The following is a 23,645-nucleotide window of genomic DNA, read 5'->3' as shown; positions in this document are numbered from 1 at the left end:
TCTACCAGCCCTGGACAGCTTACTTCTGAATTTTTAACCCGGAGACTTAAACCTTATCAGTTTAAGTTTCTGTTATTTGAACTTTTATTCTTTCACTCATCGCCAAATTAAACCTTAATTAATATAGAATTCCATACCTGGACACAGCTTATTATAAATGACTATAGTCTACATTAAAAATGCTTCACTGAAACAAAAATCTGTGGTATTAACTTAGTAGGTAACACGGACTTAAGTTTGTAAGCTGACAAAGTGATAATCTTTATTGCTTTGTAGAAATATTTGTAGAAAAATATTTGATCAAAACTTCAGTCAGCAATACCATGGTGCTCTGGTCTGGATGTTGACTGCTTCTACTAGATTTTTGCAAACTCCTAGAAATAGTCAGTTTATAGACAGAGATGAAAGGAATATGTCTGCTCAGGGTGATCTCTGTTCTACAATCTAAGTTTTGCTGTTTTAAAACCATCTGTATCCCAAAGAGAAATGATGATAATCAGTTGCTCATAATGGTGTCCTTAACATCATGGTCCCCATACATTTTTTAAACACCTACATAAATAGTCCCATACCAGGCATCAGGGCCAGTATAGCGGCAAAGATCTGATTAAGAGTGTCATTTGCCTCAGATGACCACAGCTACCAGTCAGGCTGTGGTGATGGTGGCCATGATACTAAGCCCAGTAAGTAAAAGACCAGGGTCTTCAGGCTTTATGTCTGTATAGTATTTGCCTATGGTTGCCCATTTGCAGAACTGCCCAGAAGCAAAACAACTGAAGTCTAGAAATTTTGTGGAAATTTATTGCCACAGAGATAAAAAGTCTAACTTGAAATATTCCATAGTTGTTTAATCCCTGAAGAAACTCTTGGGCTCTCAAATGGGAACATATGTATATGTATAACTGATTCACTTTGTTATAAAGCAGAAACCAACACACCATTGTAAAGCAATTATACTCCAATAAAGATGTAAAAAAAAAAAGCATAAAAATGTCATCAATTTATATACTTAAAATTTGTGAATGATATGTAAATACTTCAATAAGCATAAAAAATAAAGGCACTAAAAGAAAAGAAAAAAAAAAAAAACACCAGCAGGATAGAGGCCATAAAGGCTTTGTAGCCACCAAGACAATCATGTGCTCAACGCCCACTTCTTATTCTTCTGTGTGGGTCACTGAGGATAAAGACCTTCCCAAAAAGCAGAGTCATGGTCCCTGGAGGACGCTGGTGAAAGGAATTTCTTCCCAGAAAAGAAGCAGGCAGTGCCCAATGGGCTAAATGAGAAACTTCGTCCCCTGCACAGAAAGGGATCTTTACAATTTCAGCTCAGTGGAATTTGAGGGGACTCTACGTAATGCACTGTGGTAACCTAAATGGGAGGGAAGTCCAAAAGGGAGGGGATATCTGTATGTGTATGGCTGATTTATTTTGTTGTGCAGTGGAAGCTAACCCAACACTGTCAAGCAACCATCCTCCAATAAAAATGAATTTTTTAAAAAAGGGCTATGGATCCGTGACTGCTCTGTTTCCCATACTCCTTTCCGCCAAGTAGCTCTTGCCAGGTGCAGTTGTTTTTTTTTTTTCTTTGTGTTAGGGACAATAATATGTCCTTTATTATAGGTCACAAGACCATGAGGAGTTACAGCTTTTGACGAGAAGGCTAAATATAACCCTGAGATCATGACCTTTGAGCTGAAAGCAGTAACTGGATTGTGTGTCTTCCTTCGGGAGGCGAGTATAGGCATTTACGGGTATCCAAATAGAGAGGCTATGTCAGAGATTGATAGTTGTTCCACAATATCTGTTCTCTTTTGTTCTATGAAAAAAACCTCAAATTTTTTTGTGGGCATGTGGCTGCCCAAAATAAGAGTCCATTTCTTAGTTTTCTTAGCAGCTGGATGTAGTCATGTGACAAAGTTCTGGCCAATTGTATGTGAGCTGAACTTCCATGAAGCATTCTTAAAACCAGGGCAATGCCCTCCTCTTCCCTTTCTGACTTCCTGATGGCTAAGGGTGGGTATGAAGCCTGGAGCTGCCACAGTCATTCTGAAGCATGAGCATAACTGTCAGAGCTTAGTTAGGACAGAACTGGAGGGTAGAAAGCTTTTGGTTCTTTGACAACCTTGTGAACTGCCATAATCAGCCACAGAAGAGTAATTTCTGGACAGGAGAGATTTTTTTAAAAAGTGGTTTTCTGCAATTTCCAACCAAATAGTAAACAGTATTCCTTTTGGTTTCTCATGATTCAGATAGTTTCTGAAGAAATTCTTTTAGAAGTACCAGCAGGAGACAGCTACTTGAAACAATTTGACATGTGGTAGTTCTATTTTCAGTTTTTTAAGGAACCTCCATACTGATCTCCATAGTGGCTGTATCAATTTACATTCCCACCAACAGTGCAAGAGTGTTACCTTTTCTCCACACCCTCAGCATTTATTGTTTGTAGATTTTTTGATGATGGCCATTCTGACTGGTGTGAGATGATACCTCATTGTAGTTTTGATTTTCATTTCTCTAATGATTAGTGATGTTGAGCATCCTTTCATGTGTTTGTTGGCAATCTGTATATCTTCTCTGGAGAAATGAGGTGTGGGATAGGGAGGGTGGGAGGGAGACGCAAGAGGGAGGGGATGTGGGGATGTATGTATACATATAGCTGATTCACTTTGTTAGCAGAAACTAACACAACATTGTAAAGCAATTATACTCCAATAAAGATGTTAAAAAAAAAACAATTTGACATCAGTTCATATTTATAAACTTCAGCTACCATTTGCTTGGAGCATTTATTCAGGATATATAAATGAGGAGTGACAGAAATCCTGCGGCTATTACTAGTAAGCAGTTTTGAAAAGTTCTGATTTTCATTATATTGTGCTAAACCACAAAAACTCTATCGCTGAGATACTGTGTCATCCAAAGTGGAAGAAAAGTATTGGGCTGAAGAGGATTTGTGTGTGTTTTTATATTTTCCTCATTTAGTAAAATGTACATTGTCCTGACTATTAATTTTGTATGATGAGTTCCAAAAACAGAATACAAATATGTAACAAAGTGATGGTATTTTTATTAAAATATTTATCTACTTTCCAGCGGTAAATAAATGCTTAAGGCATAGAACAATCCTTATACCCTCTCCACCGTATTATTCTACTCAACCAAATTTCTTCTTTTTGGGCTGCCTGTTTATTTTATTATTATTTTATTTTTTTCTAGTCTCAGATACTTACTCTAGCTTCAGGGTGATAATGACTCTATGGCTCTACGAATAGTCAAAATGGAACTGACAGTAGCAGGTATTATATTTAAAAACATAATATAGCACAATATAAAATTTCATAAAAAACTCAAATGCTTCTCCACTTATGACTTAGATGGCTCAACTTCAAATTGGATAGGGCAGAGCAGTTTAATAAGCAGCCTTGTGAACAAAATCACTATAAATATCACTGTTTTGCTTGCCCAGAAAATTCATACCGCTGGTTTTAAAAGTTCTTCTGGCTCTCAAATGAAATTGTTTTTGAAAGTTCAAGTAAGTCTTTTCACAACTCAGAGGCTTCAAAATAATAATAATATGACGAAGAATGGGAGAAGAAAAATATAGGTATACCATAGTCTGTTCTTATTTCATTTATATCTGTGTATACTGATTGGATGCATATACCTAGTTTATAAATAAGATTCTTCCCCTGGAATTTTTGGTAGCCAACAATGGATGTGATTTGTGATTTTTTTGAGATTTTATTTGATGTAGTTTATAAGTGTTATAGTTATGGCATATAGAAGTCAAAATTATGAAACCATACTTTTAAATTCAGATACACTTAATATTAAAATTGAAACCAGAAGTCAGACAATTTTCAGTAGCAGATTCCTTGAGAGAACTGGAATCAATGTTTTTAATACAAGTGCTTTGATGCTTATATGCATGTCCTTGTAGGAATTTGTATTTATTAATTTTTTTAAATAAGAAATTTATTTTGAATTTACTCATTAGCCTTATAATTGTCAATCTAATAATTAAATCTCAGACCTCATACTAACTAAATCATCCAATAAAATACTGTTTATATTTTCTTGGTATTGGAAGAAATGCTTACTGCTCTTCTATCAAGTGTCAGTTGTAGTGAAAATTTAAAAATTTTGACAATAGAAAATACATTTTTAAAAGACCATACAGACCTTCCACTTTTGCTTAATAAATGGAGACATGGGATTCCTTGAAATTGCAGGCTCTCCTTGACAGAATATAGTAGTATTTCTTAAACTTTAGGTTAAGTTGAGGAACATAAAAAATGAAGATTCTCTGGCAACAACCATACTGACTGACTGAAATTTTTATTCCATGGACCTGAAATCTGCATTTGCACAAGCTCTCAGGGTTATCATGAGGTCCACTGAAGTTAAAGAATAATCATATTAAAATGCAGGATCATCTTTTGTTGTTGTTTTTTCTCTTGTCATTTCATTCTCTTCGGACCAGCACCACTTAAGCACTGTAATATCTGCCAGGAGAAGACAGATCAGGTCACACACTTTGCTGCTCATGTGCTGTGTGTGCCCCTGTGTTAGTATTTCCTCTTCTTTATTCCCTCCCGTCTACCTGCTATTACACATTTATTATGAAACACACTGAAAATAGGATGTAACTTGACTGTAGCTGGGGGAAACCTCTCTGATCCTAGGGGCATGACAAGCCTCACACAAAGAAGGCTTATTTGATGGTGGAAGTTAAAAAAGTATATATAGTGTTTCATATCTTACCTCTCTATTCCTAGTATGTTACTTATACATATACTCATCAAATTTCCTTTTAAAAATATCTTAAAGTATCACAAGTTGTCATAAACTCTTACACTTATCACTCAGCATAAATTTATCAAGGCTGATGCATTATATCTTATCTGAATGTTACATCCTTTAACTTTAGGTCTTTGAATTAATTTTTTTTTTTTTTTTTTTTTTTTTTTTTTTTTGCGGTAAGTGGGCCTCTCACTGTTTTGGCCTCTCCCGTTGCGGAGCACAGGCTCTGGACGCGCAGGCTCAGCGGCCATGGTTCACGGGCCCAGCTGCTCTGCGGCATGTGGGATCTTCCCGGACCGGGGCACGAACCCGTGTCCCCTGCATTGGCAGGCGGATCCCCAACCACTGCACCATCAGGGAAGCCCTTTTGAATTAATTTTAAATCTCATGTTTATATTTTTAAAAATTAAACTTTAATTCCTATTAAAAGATTAATGCAGAGAAATCTATAATTCAAAAAGAGCCATGCACCCCAATGTCCACTGCAGCATTATTTACAATAGCCAAGATATGGAAGCAACCTAAATATTTAAATGACAGATGAATGGATAAAGAAGATGTGGTACATATATACAATGAAATATTACTCGGCCATAAAAATGAATGAAATAATGCCATTTGCAGCTACATGGATGGACCTAGAGATTATCATGCTAAGTGAGGTAAGCCAGACAGAGAAAGACAAATATCACATAGTATTGTTATATATAGAATCTAAAACAAACAAACAAAAAGAACAAATGAACTTATTTACAAAGCAGAAATAAACCCACAGACATAGAAAACAAACTTATGGTTAACTAAGGGGAAAGGGGTGGGGGAGGGATAAATTAGGAGTTTGGGATTAACATACACACACTACTATACATAAAATAGGCAACCAACAAAGACCCACCTCATAGCACAGGGAATTATTCTCAATATATTGTAATAATCTATAAGGGAAAAGAATCTGAAAAAGAATATATATATATATAACTGTACACTGTGCTGTACACCTGAAACTAACACAACACTGTAAAACAAATATACTTAGAAAAAAGACTAATGCTTTTATAATTTATGCCATTTTAGTCTTTAAAGATTTTTTCGTCCTATTTTTCTTTTTTCTACAATTTTTCAACGTTTTATTCTCCATTTATAATTTAAAAAATACTTTGCCATCCTTTATGTTTTCCTTTTATGTGTACACATTGATTTTTGTTTTTTGGTCCTTGTTTAGTATTCTGGTTTTTGTTTTTAATAAAGGGTGGCAAGAAAGAACACCACAGCAGTGGTGGCAAAGAAGACAGATGACACGGTGAATTAGAAAATCTTTCTTCCCTCAGGTTTTCTCAGCACACAGCTCTTTGGCTTTTTCTTAGTGGTTTTGCAAGACAATAATATACTTAAAAAAATCACTATGACTGTAGACACTCACTGTTCATCCCCACTGTATTTCTTCTTGCAATTGGAACATCTGTTTATTAATAGAGTGATTTTTCTCAGATATTTCCGCCTGTCTAATCATTACAAATACAGCATCATTGTCAAACTCCAATCTCTTCAATAAGCACAGTGAAGATTATAAAAGTTGTCAAAGTATCTCCAAAAAGGTCTTACATGCAAAATATTTTAAAGACATGTTCTATCAAACATTCAATCAAAGATATAACTGATGTTATTTAAATTATTAGACCTCTTGTGAGGGAGGAGAGACAAATCTAGCCAATTTTACTGGTTTGTTTTTCTTTCCCTTTTTAGTAGTTTAGTGGAGAAATGGTTCAGCAGGTTTGAATTGAATCAAGAGGAAATTAGGCTGACTCCAGCCACTGGGAGATTAAGGATTCAAGAGAATCCTTAATATTCAGGAGGTTACTTCCTGGATCAGGGACTTACACTGTTTCATGATTCCTAATGCTTCCTACCCCAATCGGTATACATAAATAGATGATTCGGGAGCCTAGTGTTTCTCAGTCAGGATACTGGTCGTGGTCCCTGCAGACAATCTGCGAGTAATGAAAATTTGGGAGTTTGTGTGTGCTCTACCGACTTATTACTAGTAACATTTTTTGCAAATAAACCCATTCTGTATGTGCACTGTGCAGTGCTACTGGTGCACACTCAGACCCATTTATACAGATGAAAGGAAAAGATGAACTTGCCTGAGGCTGAACTGCTAAGCCAAGCCTTTCAGAGCAGAGGTGAGACCAGTCAGGACCTGAAACCCTCAAGGTATGGAGACTTAGTCTCCGCTGATTGACAACCATTTTGATAGAAGGTGGGGCGGTAAAGCAGGATGGGAGACTGAAGTTCTCACAGGCCAAATAGTGGCAACTTCTGGGCCAGAACCCCAGTCCTTGATATATTAGAGAAGCAATCGATACTGTCTCCAACAAGTAGATTAAAAACCTGTCACCCAGAGGTAGAATACTGGGTATTTCCCAGATGAAGTGGTGCTACCACTGTTCTTGTCCCTGTAAGATTCTCCCAATAAAAGCTACACCTGGATTATATGCTGTGTCATCATCTGCTACTGTTTGCTTGACACAAATATCCCCAAATGTATATACCAACATGTTAATTCAATCAGTGCTTCTAGCTGTCAAAACCTGAAATGAATGTCTGACAGTGAAAAGCTAATGATAAATAACCATGCATTCTTTCATAAAATGTTATAAAGTCATTAAAATGTTAGACACATACTTATTGGATTCTAAGTAGAATCAGATTCTACAAACTATTAGAAAACCAGTTTGTGTTTTATGAGTCCATTTATATAATTACAGAGAGTTTTATACCCAGATATTAACACTTGTCTGTACACAGATTTCCATTTTACCTGTGTTTTCTAATGTTTTACAACAAGCATGGAATATTAGTAGAAACTGATAGGATATTTTCCTAATGGTAATTTAACTAAAAAATATTTTTAGGGCTTCACTTTCCTGGTTTGCCTAAGATTATTCCAGTTTTAGCACTGAAAGTCCCAAGAAGCCTCATCAGCTTCCAGCAAACCAGGTGGTTGGTTATCCTATATACACAACTCCGTTAATAAACATTCCAGGTACATAGAAGGAACTTAATAAACATTTGTTGAATAACTTACTACCAAGTTAATGAAATAATCATCTCTGGAAACTGAAGTAACATGATCAGAAGTCGATCCAACAAACCCTATTTAAGACCAGAGATTAATGTAACATGTGTGACCCAGAATACCTGGCGTTCTCAAGACCTCTGTTCCTCATTCTTCTCCCAGACATATAGCTACATCACTTTTGCCAGCCTGCCTTGCAAGGTAAGTTCTGACTGCGTGACTGAGTTTGGGGTAACACACTGTGAACATTAGTGATGTGCTCTGTGCTGGGTCCTGGCCCATACAAACCTTTTGTAAATTCTGCCATGTTTTATGGCTCCAACTTTTGCCAGAGGCAGAGTATCTAGTACCTACATGCAGAGTATGTAGTTCTAGCAGAGGGCTCTGAAGTTCCAGGTAATGGCCAAGCCCAACCTCAACGGAACATGGGTCCCTGAATGACTGCAAAATGCCACAAGCAAATCAAGAAAAAAAAATAGACTTTACATGAGAAAAAAAAATGAATTTTTGTTAACTTTAGTTACTGACTTTTAGGGCCTAATTCAGAAACCACAGTTATTTATCAAATGCAGTAACCATGTTACGTAGTATCTATGGTTTGTTGCGTATGTTCTTTTACACAAGTCCATTTTAACAAACTATATAATTGTCACAAAAATGTATATTCATCCATTCTTAATAAGCCATTCTTCTTACTATTTTAAAAATATTTCCCCATTAATTAAGGGTAAATAGTTTTTAAAAATAAAATCCTAGTTAAACTTAAAAGCTTTTGCACGTAAGAGGAAACCATAAACAAAACAAAAAGACAGCCCTCAGAATGGGAGAAAATATTTGCAAACAAAGCAACTGACAAGGGATTAATCGCCAAAATATATAAACAGCTCATGCAGCTCAGTATCAAAATACCAAACAACCCAATCAAAAATGGGCAGAAGATCTAAATAGACACTTCTCCAAAGAAGACATACATTTGGCCAAAAATCACATGAAAAGATGCTCAACATCACTAAATGTTAGAGAACTGCAAATCAAAACTACAATGAGGTATCACCTCACACCAGTCAGAATGGCCGTCATCAAAAAAATCTACAAACAATAAATACTGGAGAGGGTGTGGAGAAAAGGGAACCCTCCTACACTGTTGGTGGGAATGTAAACTGGTAAAGCCACTATGGAGAACAGTATGGAGGTTCCTTAAAAAACTCAAAATAGAGCTACCATATGATCCAGAAATCACACTCCTGGGCATATTTCCAGAGAAAACCATAATTTGAAAAGATACATACACCTCAATGTTCATTGCAGCACTATCTACAATAGCCAGGACATGGAAGCAACCTAAATGTCCATCAACAGAGGAATGGATAAAGAAGATATGGTACATGTATACCATGGAGTATTACTCAGCCATAAAAAAAACAAAATAATGCCATTTACAGCAACATAGATGGACCTAGAGACTATCATACTGAGTGAAGTGAGTCAGAGGAAGACAAATACATGATATCATTTATATGTGGAATCTAAAAACAGGGTACAAAGGAACTTATATATTGTACAAAACAGAAATAGAGTCACAGATGTAGAAAACAAACTTATAGTTACAGTGGGGGAAAAGGAGGGGGAGGGATAAATTGGGAGATTAGGATTGATACATACACACTACAATATAGAAAATAGATAACTAAGAAGGACCTACTGTATGGCACAGGGAACTCTACTCAATACTCTGTAATAACCTATATGGGAAAAGAATCTAAAAATGAACAGATATATGTATAACTGAATCACTTTGCTATACACCAGAAATTAACACAACAGTGTAAATCAACTATACCTCAATAAAAAATTTTTTAAAATCCTAGTGAAATTTCTGATGGTCCAAGTAAGTATATCAGGAAAGCATTACTTTTTACCTTTGTAACTGATGTTTCATCAGGACTATTAACAACTAGGTATCACCCAGCTTACAAACACACACAAATATGTACATGCTTACTCACAAACACGAATAAGTTTTTCATTTATATAGAAACCTAAAGAAGTTTCTAAGCTTTCACTGAATTTATACTTACAGGATTACTGGAACTTGCCATTGTCTTAAGAACAAACTGGCTTTCCTAATCAGAATAGATGTTTACTTTCAATTGAAATATGTGATTATGTGATCTATGAGAACAGTTTACAAGTAATGAGAGTTAGTATTTTCCCTTTCTGCTTTTACTTTTTCCAAAAAGTAAAAATAGTTGGCCCTGTATCCTTATTTCCATACACCTATGAAACCCTTCCTTGTAATTATATTTTAATTTAACAATGAGAAACTTAATTCAAGTTTATGTCTAAAGAGTGTAAGTGGAACTGTTTTCACCTTATCTGCCCAATTAGATCAACATAGTTAGACAGGATAATTTGTGCAATTTTTATCTAATGATATGCAGAAATCCATGGATTCTCAGATCTTGAAATGTTTACAACATTGCCCACTTAAAAAGAGCAGCTACATCATTAAGGTCATGATAAATTAAATGAAACAATTTAAATGTATTAAATGAGCCACGTTGCTATCTATATATCGTATCATAGGTGCTAAACTGAATGACTCCTCTTTTTGTGTGTCCCTTGAATTTGATGTTGAGATTTGATTTCCATAAAGGCTAGCTATTTTGCCCTTTGTCAAGTTCTCTAGTTAAAAGGTTGTCTGCCTCATTTCCATAAATAAAAAGAACGTGCTTTTAAAGTTTAACTAGATTATTTTAAGGGCAAAAAGTGAATGTAACTGTGGTTTTTCAAATAGCTAGATTGATTGATCAACAATTATAAGTGTTTTTATGTACCACTCCCCTTTTTGTTAATTTTTTATTGTTTTTAATGATTGAAATTAAGGAAAATATATAAGTAGTGATTTTCAAATCTGAGCTCTAATCAAATGATTTAATCAAGTAAAATTGAACACAATGCAATAATAAAATGAGTAACTTTACAAGTACAGCTATGGTTATTTTTAATTGTTATGTAAATATATTTTATATTTACCAGTAGGAACAACGGAGATGAGTTGTATTCTGTAATAATAAAATGAAATTTAGAGAAAAACTCAAAAATCTTTGGTCAGGACTTGCTCACATAGAGGGCAACTTCATTAAATTTATGAATTCTTAACATTTGCTTCATCACAAATAGATTTATTCTTACACCATTAGTCTATTTGTAAGCACGAATTGTAAATATTTATTTTTAAATGATTAACAAGTATATCATTTACATTGGCTTTCCTAGTATTTACAATACACTTAATTTATCATACCGTATTTCACATGGGACCTCAGTGAATTCAATGGTCTTTATATCCGCATACGGGCACGTCTATCAGGTTGTTAGGGTGATGGTCACTACAATGTGTTTATGTTGTGTTGTCACTATCATTACCTTAGTGTAGCTCTTTTCAACGTCTTCTGATGGTCAGCTATTCTTGCCTTGTGTTCAGAGTAGGGGCTGGGGTCCTGAGGGTTTCTCTCCATTTGACTGCTGCCCCTCAGCTTTTATCTGACCACAGACAGGGTCTCTCTTCATGCTATTGGCCCTCCTCCGCAGGTAGATTCAGTGTTGTCTGCTACTTGATGCAGAGCCTGTGATGGGGACAGGGGTGTTCTCTGTTGTCATGGTACAGCTACAGTCTTAGGTGGAGTCACAGTTCTCAGGACTGATGTAATTTTGAGCCTTCCCCTTCCTTCAGCCCAAGGCAGTCAAACCCAAATACTTCTGCTTGGTCTTGGGCATCAGATCCCTAACCCCCATACACAGAGAGAAGACCACTGCTTGGTTTAAGTACCGGATCCTTTGTCTAAGATCCTTTGCTGTCCCTTCTCCGGGAGAGGCATTTTTTTTTCTTTCTTCCTCTGAACGTCAAAGGAAATTTGACTTTATCTTGGGAGCCAGAGGGTTGCCTAATTGTCCTACAGAAGTAGATCAGTTTTGTTTTTACTCATCTCTTAGAATCAATTATGGGTTTTTTGTTTTTTTTCTCTCCTGGGTTTTGAAAGACAGAGAATTTGCAGCTTCTCCCTCCACAGCTTAAGAATTTTACTTCTTAGAAGAAAAGGTCATAGGTATACGAGTGGGGCTTTGTGCTTATCCTCTAGGGACCACCCATCACCTACTGAACAGCTGTTCCACCCAGGGAAGCTCTCTATGGACTCCTGCACTGCCCAGTCTTTTGCATAAGCACTCAGTGGAAAACTACAGAAGAGAGCTTTGTGAGGGTTTGGAACCCTCATCTTGACGTGATACACCCCAATTTTTGCACACTCACATGACAGCTCAACCTTGGCTTTAACGTGTTTTTAAATTTTTAGCTGATTTCTTCTAATTTGGTTTTAAGATAGCTACCTTTTAATAGCTAAGCTTTTAATTTAAGATAGCTAAGCTTTTAATTTGGTTTAAGATAGCTAAGATAGTTTTCTCCCTTTCTCACTTCGCTCTGGCAAAATTGAAATGTACCCTGACACTATTTCAATGACTTCTCCCTCTTAGGAAGCCAGGGTATTCTGCTGTCCTCTGAAGTCAACTCTCTGATGTGCTCAAGGTAAGTTATAATCAGAAACAGGCACACAAAGAGGAAAGACCACATGAAGACACTGCAAGAATGCGGCTGTCTGCCAGACAAGGAGAGAGGCCTCAGAAGAAACCAACCCTGCTGACACCTTGATCTGGTTAGATTACTGGAAGCAACATCATTTAAAATGTTGTATGCCTTAAATCTCTGGTTGCTTTTTAGTTTTGTTCTTTTTCTCTGATTCTAGCAACTTGATTATGATGTGTCTTCACGTGCTTTTCTTCAAGTTTCTTCTGTTTGGAGTTTGTTGAATTTATTGACTTATTGAATATGCAGGTTTGATAGTCAGAATAATGAGCCCCCAAGGATATCCAAGTCCAAATCCAAAGAAACTGTTAATATGTTACGTTATGTGGAAAAGGGGGATTAAGGTGGCAGAGGGAGTTAAGGCTGCTAATAATCTGACTTTAAGGTAGGGAAACTATCAAAGATCATCCAGAAGGGGCCACTGTAATGTTAATATTAAAAACAAAATGGAGAACAGATTTAAGAATTTCCTGAGCAGACACAACTATTTAAGCCACGTAAGCAAAAGTAAATCTAGTTTATTTCATGAACATAAATGAAACTTATGTTATTTCTTGTAAATGTCTCTGATAATCATAAAAGCAATTTTAGTCATCTCCCTAAAAATGGTATGAGATAGTCATGTTTAACCAATCCACTGCCATCTGGAAACCCCCATGGGAATAGCCAATCATTGTACAGATTAAACAACTTCTTCATTTTCATTTTATAGTCATCCTGCAACTTCATGCCCTTGAGCTCCAAAACAGTTTTTATTTTTGAAAGTTCCCAGTTTGTGAACTGTTCTTATATGCAAAATAAACCCTTACTAAATCCTATTTATTAATTTAGTGGCTTTATTTTTTTACTATTTATGGATATGGGGCAGTAATTATAAGAGTCCTTAAAAGTGGAAGCTGGGGAAAGAAGAGTCAGTATCAGAGTGATGCAATGTGAAAAACCTTCACTGGCCATTGGTGGCTTTGAAGATGGAAGAGGGGCACCCGCCAAGGAATGCATGCAGCCTCTAGAAGCTGGAAAAGGCAAAAAATAACCTGATTGTAGAGCCTCTACCTGATTGTAGAAAAAGAAATGTGATGCTGCTTACACCTTGATATCAGCCCAGTGAGGCCAATTTTGGAAGTCAGATCACTACTAATTTAAGATAACAAATTGGTGTCATTTTAAGCCACCAAGTTGTGATAATTTATTACAGCAGCAGTATGAAACTAATACACTGGCTTTACATTTCTTCAAAAATACATCCATTTTTCTTCAAATAACATAGTCAAATATATTCAATATATTTTTCACTTTCCTTCCCCCACTCTCTCCTCTTCTTCTGGGATTCTGGTTGTATGACGTTAGTCCAACTGATATTAACCCACAGCTCATTGGTGCTCTTTTCACTGTTCCTTTTTCTTTGTTTTAGTCTGTTTTCTTGTCAGACGTCTATTTGGATAGTTTCTTTTGTGATGTCCTTTAAGCACAGTAATTTTTCCTTCTAGAGTGTTCAGTGTGCTGTTACCCCGTTCAGTGTACTTTTCATTTAAGATATTATATTTTTCACCACTAGTAGTTTCATGTCTCTCCTCCTCACGTTCATGTTTCCATCTACTTTCTTAAACATATGGAGTATACTCACAATAGGAGTATTAATATCCATGTCTCTCTGTTCTCTATCATCTGGGTTATTTCTGTATATGTCTGTTTTTGTTGATTTTTATCCTGGTTATGGGTCTATTTGTCTACTTCTGTAGATGACTGGTGGTTTTTTATTGGGTGCTGGCCATTTTAGATTTTACTCTGGTTGGCGCCAAATTTTGTTATACTTAAAATATCATGGACTTTATTCAGGTTTAGTTAATTTACTTCTAATATATTTAATTCTTTTTTACAAAGTTTTATTGGAGTATAGTTGATGTACAGTGTTGTGTTAGTTTCAGGTGTACAGCAAAGTGACTCAGTGATACATATACATATATCCACTCTTGTTTTTTTTTTTTAGATTCTTTTCCCATACAGGCCATTACAGAGTACTGAGTGGAGTTCCCTGTGCTATACAGCAGGTTCTTATTAGTTATCTATTTTATATATGGCAGTGTACATGTCAACCCCAATCTCCCAGTTTATCCTCCCCACCTTATCTCCTGGTAACCATATATCCGTGCCTCTACTTCTGTTTTATAAATAAGTTAATTTGTACATTTTGTTTTAGATTCCACATATAAGCGATATCATATGATATTTACTTCTTTAGAGAGCTCCTGTTAAACTTTGTTAGGGGAGGCTTTACTTGAGTGCCGATTTTATACATCAAGTAAAACAAAAATATTCTGAACATTCTATGAGGTGCCACATGATTGAGGAGGTTTTTCTCTCTGGTTGACTGGAGCATGATCTAGTCACGATCTCATGAGAGCACCAGGGATTATCCTGCCAACTTGTTCTCTGTCCCTCCTTCCCTGGCCAAGGAAATTTCTTTCCATTCATGCATAGTTCAGAACTCTGCTCAGGACCCAAGTGGACAGTTAAATGCAGATCTCCTGAGCTCCTCTCTTTGTGCAGTATCTTCATCTCCACTACGTTTCCCTCTAAATTCGACCCATCTAAGCTTCTCTGAACTCTGTTTCCTCAACTCAGCAAGCCCCCCAAACTCTGTGTGAGTTCTGTAACATGGAAATTCTCTCTAGGCAGTAACCTGGACAAATGGAGGGTTTACCAACTTCATGTCCCTTTTCTCCAGAATCAATTTCCTGTGTTGCCTGTTTTCTAGCATTTGAAACTGTTTATCACACCTGTTTTTGATTTTCTATTTAAAGGAGAAGGGCAATTCCAGCCCCTACTATTACATGGTGGCCAGAAGCACAAATGCAGAATATTTTTCTTTCTCTGTCCTCTATTTATCCAGGAAATATAAACTAGTTTCAAATAGCCTAAACAGAATGAAATTAAAATAACAAATCTAAATGTTACCAAAAGTCTTAGTATATATCAAAACCAACAAAACAATTCCATTTTTTAATAAAAGTCTAGATTAGAAACTGGAAAAATGTACTACTCTAAAGTAGCACATATATGCTAATTTATATTACAGAATATATTTTATTAATAAACCCCAAGAGTACATCTATTTTCCAAGAAGAGCATAAATGATACACAGTGATACATTAAAAAACATTGAATTATGAATGAACAAAGAGTTCACTTAAGAGTTCAATTAGTCTCCAAATAATTTAAACCATGTCTATGTAAACAGAGAAACTCTATTAATATTGATTATTATCTAAAAGTAGACATCTAGTGGGGGCTATCAGCAAAATTATTTTATTTTGCAATTTTAATCACTATTGTGTAAGATAAATCTATTATAAAATAATAGCTATTTTGTACAATACATTATTGTAATAGCCATAATGAATAAAATAAAAAACAATTGTAAATAAATTGCGTTTAAAACTTTTTCATTTATAAGGCTATTTTTTTTCCTTAGGAAAATGGGGGCAAATTAACTACTTAAGCAATATCATTGACAAATAAAGTGAATAATTATTAAAACAAAAGCTAAGCTTTAGTTTTTCTTAAATTGTATTAAATACAATTATTACATTACAGAAACACAGGTAATAATCTCACCAATAAGATAATCTTACAAAACTGACACATTAGTTTTGTAGTTACCTCCCTTCTATCTTATATGACTTGAATAATCAAAAGGTTATAAAAAATTCACAAACTCAGAAATTAGCAGTGCAGACAGAAAAGTATAATTGTATATGAGATATTTTCCTATGAATATTAATATACAAATTGTTTATAGAGAAAAAAACCTTAACTTGTTTGAATCTTTCTATATTCTTAATTTCATTATGACTATATATGAACCAAAATGAAGAGACAATCAAACTAACTCAGCAGGATTTTAAGGCATACTACTTTCTAGCCATTGGACCTACACTGTAGCCAGTTGACTGACCCTTTTGATATTAAAAAAGTCAAAGAGCCATGGAATATAATGGTATACCACTATACCATGAATACTTTATCTGTAAAGATTTCCAATGTTTTGGCAATATCTAAACCTTTGTCAAATATTGAGTAGTGCTATAAATCTCATCTGAGCAGGAAGAGGAAATAATTTATTCTTACCATATATCTTGTTGATGAGTAGGCTTTTTTTTTTCTCTTTCTCTTTTCTGTTCATGAAAGTCTGTATTTTCTAGTGAATTCTGAATTTATTCACTAAAGGCAAATATTTGTGTTTTCAGACTGCTTGAAATGGAATTAGAAAAATTATTTTGGAAATCCTGAGGGGGAAGGTGGGGAGGTGTGAGGAGAAATGAGTCCCCATAAAAAAAAAACAAAGGATATTCTCAAGACTGAATATTCTTTACAGGGTCAGATTTGTCTTTTCCTTGACAATATATAATTGGTGCCAGATTCTTTTATAAATACTTTCCCTTCCAGAAAATGTTATCTTTGGCCAAAATACAATTTGCATTTCTATGGCATTATTTGAGGGAAGTTAATAAAGCTTTCATGAATGAAAATATATCATCCTCAGAGTTACACAAGTTTTATTATTCATACATATTCTCATTCCTATTATCTCATTTACTTAAAAAACACTGCAACCTCCATCCTGGTGGTGTTTCCATCCTTTCTCTTAGATCACTATCTCTGGGGGGAGCAAGCTGCCATATTTGAGCACCTCTATGAAGAGGGCTTCATGGTGACAACCTGGAATCTCCAGCTGGCACCAGAGAGGATGGAAGCCTTGCCAAAAACCACAAGTGGATCTCTCTACCTCAGTTGAGACTCAGGTGACTATAGCCACATACTAGATAGATTTTCACCTCATAAACGACCCTGAGCCAAAACCCCCAGCTAAGCTGCTCCTGTATTCCTGACCCTTAGAAACTTTGAGATTGTAGAGGTCTGTTGCTTTAAGCTCCTACATTTGGGGATATCTTTTATGAGTCAGTAGATAACTAATATAACTCATAACTAATTTATAAAGAAACTGAGGGTGAGAAGAACTAATTGACTTCCCAACATTACTCAGGCAGCCAGTGACTATGTTAGACACTCATTCTTGCCTAAAAATATCAATTTCTCCCACCGTATCCCTTCCTAATATAAACCCAATAAAATTGTGCTTCAGAGAAAAATAAACCTTTCACAAAACCCAGGCAATGATTCTTAATTAAGCTAATACCTCATGGTAATTCTATTTCCTTTACGTTGACTGGTTGAAATTTTAGAGAAAAGGATGTGGCAAAATACTAGCAAACAAGAGGATGTCTGATGAAGAGCATCTGAGTCAGGATATTTTTCTGATTAAAAAGAGGTGCTAGGGTAGAAAAGCTTCTTTTACTTTTGCTTGACATTGTCATACGTGCATCCAATACCTGAAAGCACAGCAGATATCTTAGGGACATTGCAGACTTGTTACAGATTAAATGTTTGTGGTTCCCCAAAATTCATATATTGAAGCCCTAACTGGAGTATGATGGTACTTGGAGGTGGGGCCTTTGGGAGGTAATTAAGTTTAGATGAAGTCATGAGAGAGGGGCCCCCATGATGGGATTCGTGTCCTCATAAAAAGACAAGACGAGAACCTAGAGACATTTAGTTTTGTGTATCAACAAAGCTTGTGTCTCAATTTTAAATCATAAATACAAATGTGGCTTCATCCTTAATTTTTTTTCAGTGTGCAAGATTAAGATAAAAGAAAAAAAAATCCCCATAGTCACGAGGACCATGAACATAAGCTGTGTTACCTACGTGAAGCTCACAGGGAGTGATAATAAAAATAGAGGAAGGGGCTTCCCGCGGAGCAACTAAGCCCGTGAGCCATGGCCGCTGAGCCTGTGCTCCGGAGCCTGTGCTCCGCAACGGGAGAGGCCACGACAGTGAGAGGCCCGCGTACCGAAAAAAAAAAAAAAAAAAAAAAATAGAGGAGGAACTATTTAGACTTCTAGATCCACTGACTAAATGATGTAGCATTTTGGGAAAATTATCTATCCCTAAAGAATTTATATTTTTGAGTGTAATTGATAGTGAGTATAAATTAACTCATTTAATAGGCCATTGTGTCCTTTAGTTGTTTTTCTTAGCGATAAGTTTCATTAATATACAAGCAGTTATCTCTCATGCCTCTCCAAAGCTCTGCTCCTATGCTGTTTCCTTGCAGTATCAAATTACCACAAACTTGAAAAAAACAAACAAGTAAAGCCCAAAATATGAATTGACATTAGAACCATAACATAATTCAAAATGGATAAAATATTGAATACAATCCACTATGTTAAATAAATACATGAATTAATTAACTCAACCTATGGATTGGTTTTCTGAGCTAGAGACCAGGACAAATATAACAGTGTTAATAATGAAAGATCTAATATTTAAATAAACCTGTACTAAGCTGAATAAAGTCCTGTGTTTCTAGATCAAAAAAGCTCACTGAAGAGCAGGCAAAGTAAATGAAATAATACAAACATTTACACATAATGGGCAAAACATTTAAATTTAAAACTGAAGAAAAAGTATAGCCAGAGATTTGCCAAGGAAACATACTAAGTTTTCATTAGGACTATCCTCCAGAACACTTCCATCCAATAGACCACAGCACAAAATATCTAGTGTTCTAAAGGAAGAAAGATTACAAAGTAAGAATTTGATAAGCAAGTAGATATTCATTCTCTAGTTAACAGGCCATTTTTGTTATGCAAAATCATTTAAAAATTGTCTAATAACAATCCTCCGTAAAAACAAACATTGAGTTTCAGGCAGTGTAAAACTTAACTGCTCAACCATTTAATTTTTTTAAAAAATGCTTTGCGTGTGGATTGCATGTAATCATGCGATTTTGTGGAATCCTGGAGATCCACAGTACAAAGGATGTATGATATTATGTTGCCCTCCTACTGGAAATGTATTTAACTTCATTAAATATTTAAGGTATGGTTGTGTTACAAAGCTGCCATTAAACTTTGACTAATATGACTCAATAACTTAAAAATTCTAAACTTCTGGATAATGATATAATTAATAGAATGGCTCTTTAAAATTGGTATAATGTTTTAATAAATGGTGTTACTATAATAGGCTATATTAATTTAGAAATAGAGAGTTATTTCATATCATGAAGATATATCTTTCCTAAGTGGCATATTCTGTCATTATAAATGGCAGGAAACAATTTTGTATATGGTCTATACACATCTATAATTAGACATACTAGTAGCAAAAGAAAAAAAATTAAAAACAAGATTTAAACTTACTTTATACATAGTGTCATATGTAACACTTATAAACCAAAATATTCTATGTAAAATATATTGGTATACGGTATGTTATTTTTCCAAGAAAAAAATGTTACTTTCCATTGTTTTTTAATCTACCCTATAAAAATTTTACCACAAAAAGTATGACTGATAGGGCTTCCCTGGTGGCGCAGTGGTTGAGAGTCCGCCTGCCGATGCAGGGGACACGGGTTCGTGCCCCGGTCTGGGAAGATCCCACATGCCGCGGAGCGGCTGGGCCCGTGAGCCATGGCCACTGAGCCTGCGCTCCGCAACGGGAGAGGCCACAACAGTGACAGGCCCGCATACCGCAAAAAAAAAAAAAAAAAAAAAAAAAAAAAGTATGACTGATAAAAATGAATGTAACCACACATACTTTTGCAGTACGTGGGCCTCTCACTGTTGTGGCCTCTCCCGTTGCGGAGCACAGGCTCTGCACGCGCAGGCTCAGCAGCCTATGGCTCATGGGCCCAGCCGCTCCACGGCATGTGGGATCTTCCCGGACTGGGGCACGAACCCGTGTCCCTTGTATCGGCAGGCGGACCCTCAACCACTGCGCCACCAGGGAAGTCCTAACCACACATACTTTTGAGAAAGTTGCCTTCATATGGAGCAATAGCTTTTCAATTGTTTAAATTGTATTTACTTAACAATTACAAACTTAATTCAGTTTTTACAGAGGTTTAAAATATAATATTAAAAGTTGACACTTTCTTTTAATTGCATAAAACAATTTACAACTGTTATGGTTTTTTTTGACTCATAAGAGATGTTTTCTATAAATCTGCTGTCAAATTACATGGTGAAAACGAATCTTTCCAGCTTGTCATGAACTTTGCTATCAGAAGTATATATTTATATGGAAATAATCGGTTATATTATTCAATAAATGGATGAAACTTGCTACAAAATATCAAGGCAAGGTTTTAGATTTTTTTTCTTCTGAACCCAATACGGTAGAAAGTGAAATTAATTAAATCAATGGACAGAATATTTCTACTTAAGTTTAAATATTTTGCTGATAGATATACAATTATGAGCTGTTAGTAGCTAACAAAAAGCAGTCTCTCATAGAAATTCAAGAGGGATATTTTCCTGTTGCCTCCAAGAATTTACTCATTCTTTCCTTTATTTGACAAATATTTGTTGGATAACCACTATTACATTGTCTAACAAGTATCTGTTGAATGCATACTACCCCAGCATGGCAAGCGCCGTTATAGACTGTGGGTATACTGAAACCATACATCTTAATCGTTGAGCTCTTGGAGTCTACAGTTTAATAGGGAAGAAGTAAAATATATACAAATAAACATATAAATAATGGGTTCCAAGTGCAATGAAGCAAAATGAAATAGGGTAAGGGTATTGACTACCAGAGAAAGAAATTGTTTATATCACGTGATGAGACCAAATTTTTCATAAGTGACTATAGATCGTAGGGCTAAGATAAAAGGAAAGATAATTGGGAAAAGAGTATGATGACTGAAATAACAGAAAATGCAAATATGCTACAATGTTCTAGATGAAGGGGTAAACATTAGCAAATTGAATGAAAAATATAACCAGATAAAGATGTATCTGGTGTACCACTTGGAAAAGATTTATATGGTAAAAATGATATATTTATAGGAGCACACTGCTGGTAAAGTGGGAGTGTGCAGATTTGGAAAATGTTAAGGGGTCAGGGCCTGATAACATGATGTGAGGAAGGAACCTCACCTGCTCAGTCATCACGCTTGGTGAGTAAAGCGAGTTGGAACTGAAGAGGCCCCCAGGCTCAGGCTCCCAAGCAGAGTTCAGACTCGAGGCTTGCTGTGCAAAATAAGCTTATCTAGTCATTAAACTTCTGAATAACATTCAGAGCTAGAACTGCAAAATACTGCCATGGATACATCCAAACACCACAAGTACACTGGCAACATTTACAACTTGGGACCTTCATAGCCTACTGGTTTCATTCCCTTCGTAGGAAATGCTTCCAAAGCAGAGTAAATTAAACACTAAAATATTTTTAAGTAAAATATCATCTTTACATATATATATGTGTGTGTGTATGAATGCAGTTTTGTGTCATCCAAGCAAATGTGCAAGTGCTCACTTTCTTTTAAGGGCAATTTTACTCTCTCTTTATTGAATCATTAGAGTGATTTGAATGCCTTCATGGGTAGCATATAAATTAAAATAACTCATGAAAATGTGGAATCTTTTCTCTCGTGGCTTTGTCATATTCAGCACAACCCGTACTGAAGTAATTGCTTCTTTGACAAATGAGGAATTAACTAAATTCCCTGTGATTAAAAGATTTCAGCAGAACTTCTAGGACTTTATTAAGCAGAGAGTCACCTTTTTTTTTTTTTCTAGGTAATCTTTTTTTTTTTTTTTTTGCAGTACGGGGGCCTCTCACTGCTGTGTCCTCTCCCGTTGTGGAGCACAAGCTCCGGACGCGCAGGCTCAGCGGCCATGGCTCACGGGCCCAGCCGGTCGGCGGCATGTGGGATCCTCCTGGACCAGGGCACGAACCCGTGTCCCCTGCATCGGCAGGAGGACTCTCAACCACTGCGCCACCAGGGAAGCCCTCTAGGTAATCTTTTGATGAAGATTTCCAGATTTTTTTGGTTTTAAATCAAGATTAAGATTTTGGGTTTGCTCTTTTGGTTTGGGGTTATTTGGTACTATTTTTCTAGAAATTAAAACTTAAATCCTAACATACCTTATTTATAAATTATCAGTCATCCCTCTGCAACTTGTTCATCATTTAATACCTGGGTATTATTAACATTTGGAAGGACTATTGTACAGTATTAGGTCATGTGGCATCTATTAAAATAAGATAAACCTCCAAATATCTTTTCATCAAATGATATATTATGAAGAGAGAAGTTCTTGGAGCCTTCCATAATTTCATATTTCAAAATTTCCATGATATATCATTATATAACTTGAAACAAACTTTATATAAACATTGTAATCACCCTGACATTTCTTTTTCTTTCTTTTTTTTTTTTTTAGCCTACATCTTCCAGATTCCCAACCTATGATATCCTATTAAATAATACTGAGGCAATATCATAGAAATTGCATTCTTATCTCAGGTCCAACATTCATTAGCATAATAGCTTGGATTTCTCCAAGTCTCTTCTATAAAATGAAGTGATGATAACTAACATACAGAAATAAATGAGATTTTATTTATTAGAAATCAGTACACAGTAAATGATAAAAAAAATAGTACTACTCTTTTCTTTTTAAACATGGGATGATTTTTCTATGAAATATTTGCCTTTATTAATTTCAATTTCTGTTGCTTTATAGCATTTCTTACTAAATGGCTCTTGTAAATACTCAAGGAAGATAAATCCCTCTCCTCTTCACACACTCTCAGAACTTTGACCACCCCTTCCCAAGGTATTAGCTGGTTTCTTATGTAGTGACATTGAAGGTATTGGTCTTTGGAAAAGAAACTGGGTTTTAATTACAGATTGCATCTTGAGATACAGCCAATCTCTTCACCTCTATGAAATTCCAATTTTATCATTTGTTAGTCCTGTTAACAATGTTTATATATTTATGGTTTGATTCTATTTTGTTTTATTTTTTATACTGAAGACAAGGACTTTTTAAATGGTTAACATTTAGTCTCAGAATTAAATACCTTAATGAACAAAGCTGGTTAAGTACAATCTATTCTTGCCTATTGACTTATTTTTTTTGATAGGTACACTTTTTAAAACTTTTACTTAAATATAGTTGATTTACAATGTTGTGTTAGTTTAAGGTGTAAAGTTATTCAGTTATACATACATATATATATATATACATGCATTCT

The sequence above is a fragment of the Grampus griseus genome (assembly GCF_964374135.1).
Source record: "Grampus griseus genome assembly, chromosome: 1".
Taxonomy (NCBI): Eukaryota; Metazoa; Chordata; class Mammalia; order Artiodactyla; family Delphinidae; genus Grampus; species Grampus griseus.
The sequence above is the reverse complement of the archived record's forward strand: the minus strand, read 5'-3'. Positions refer to the sequence as shown.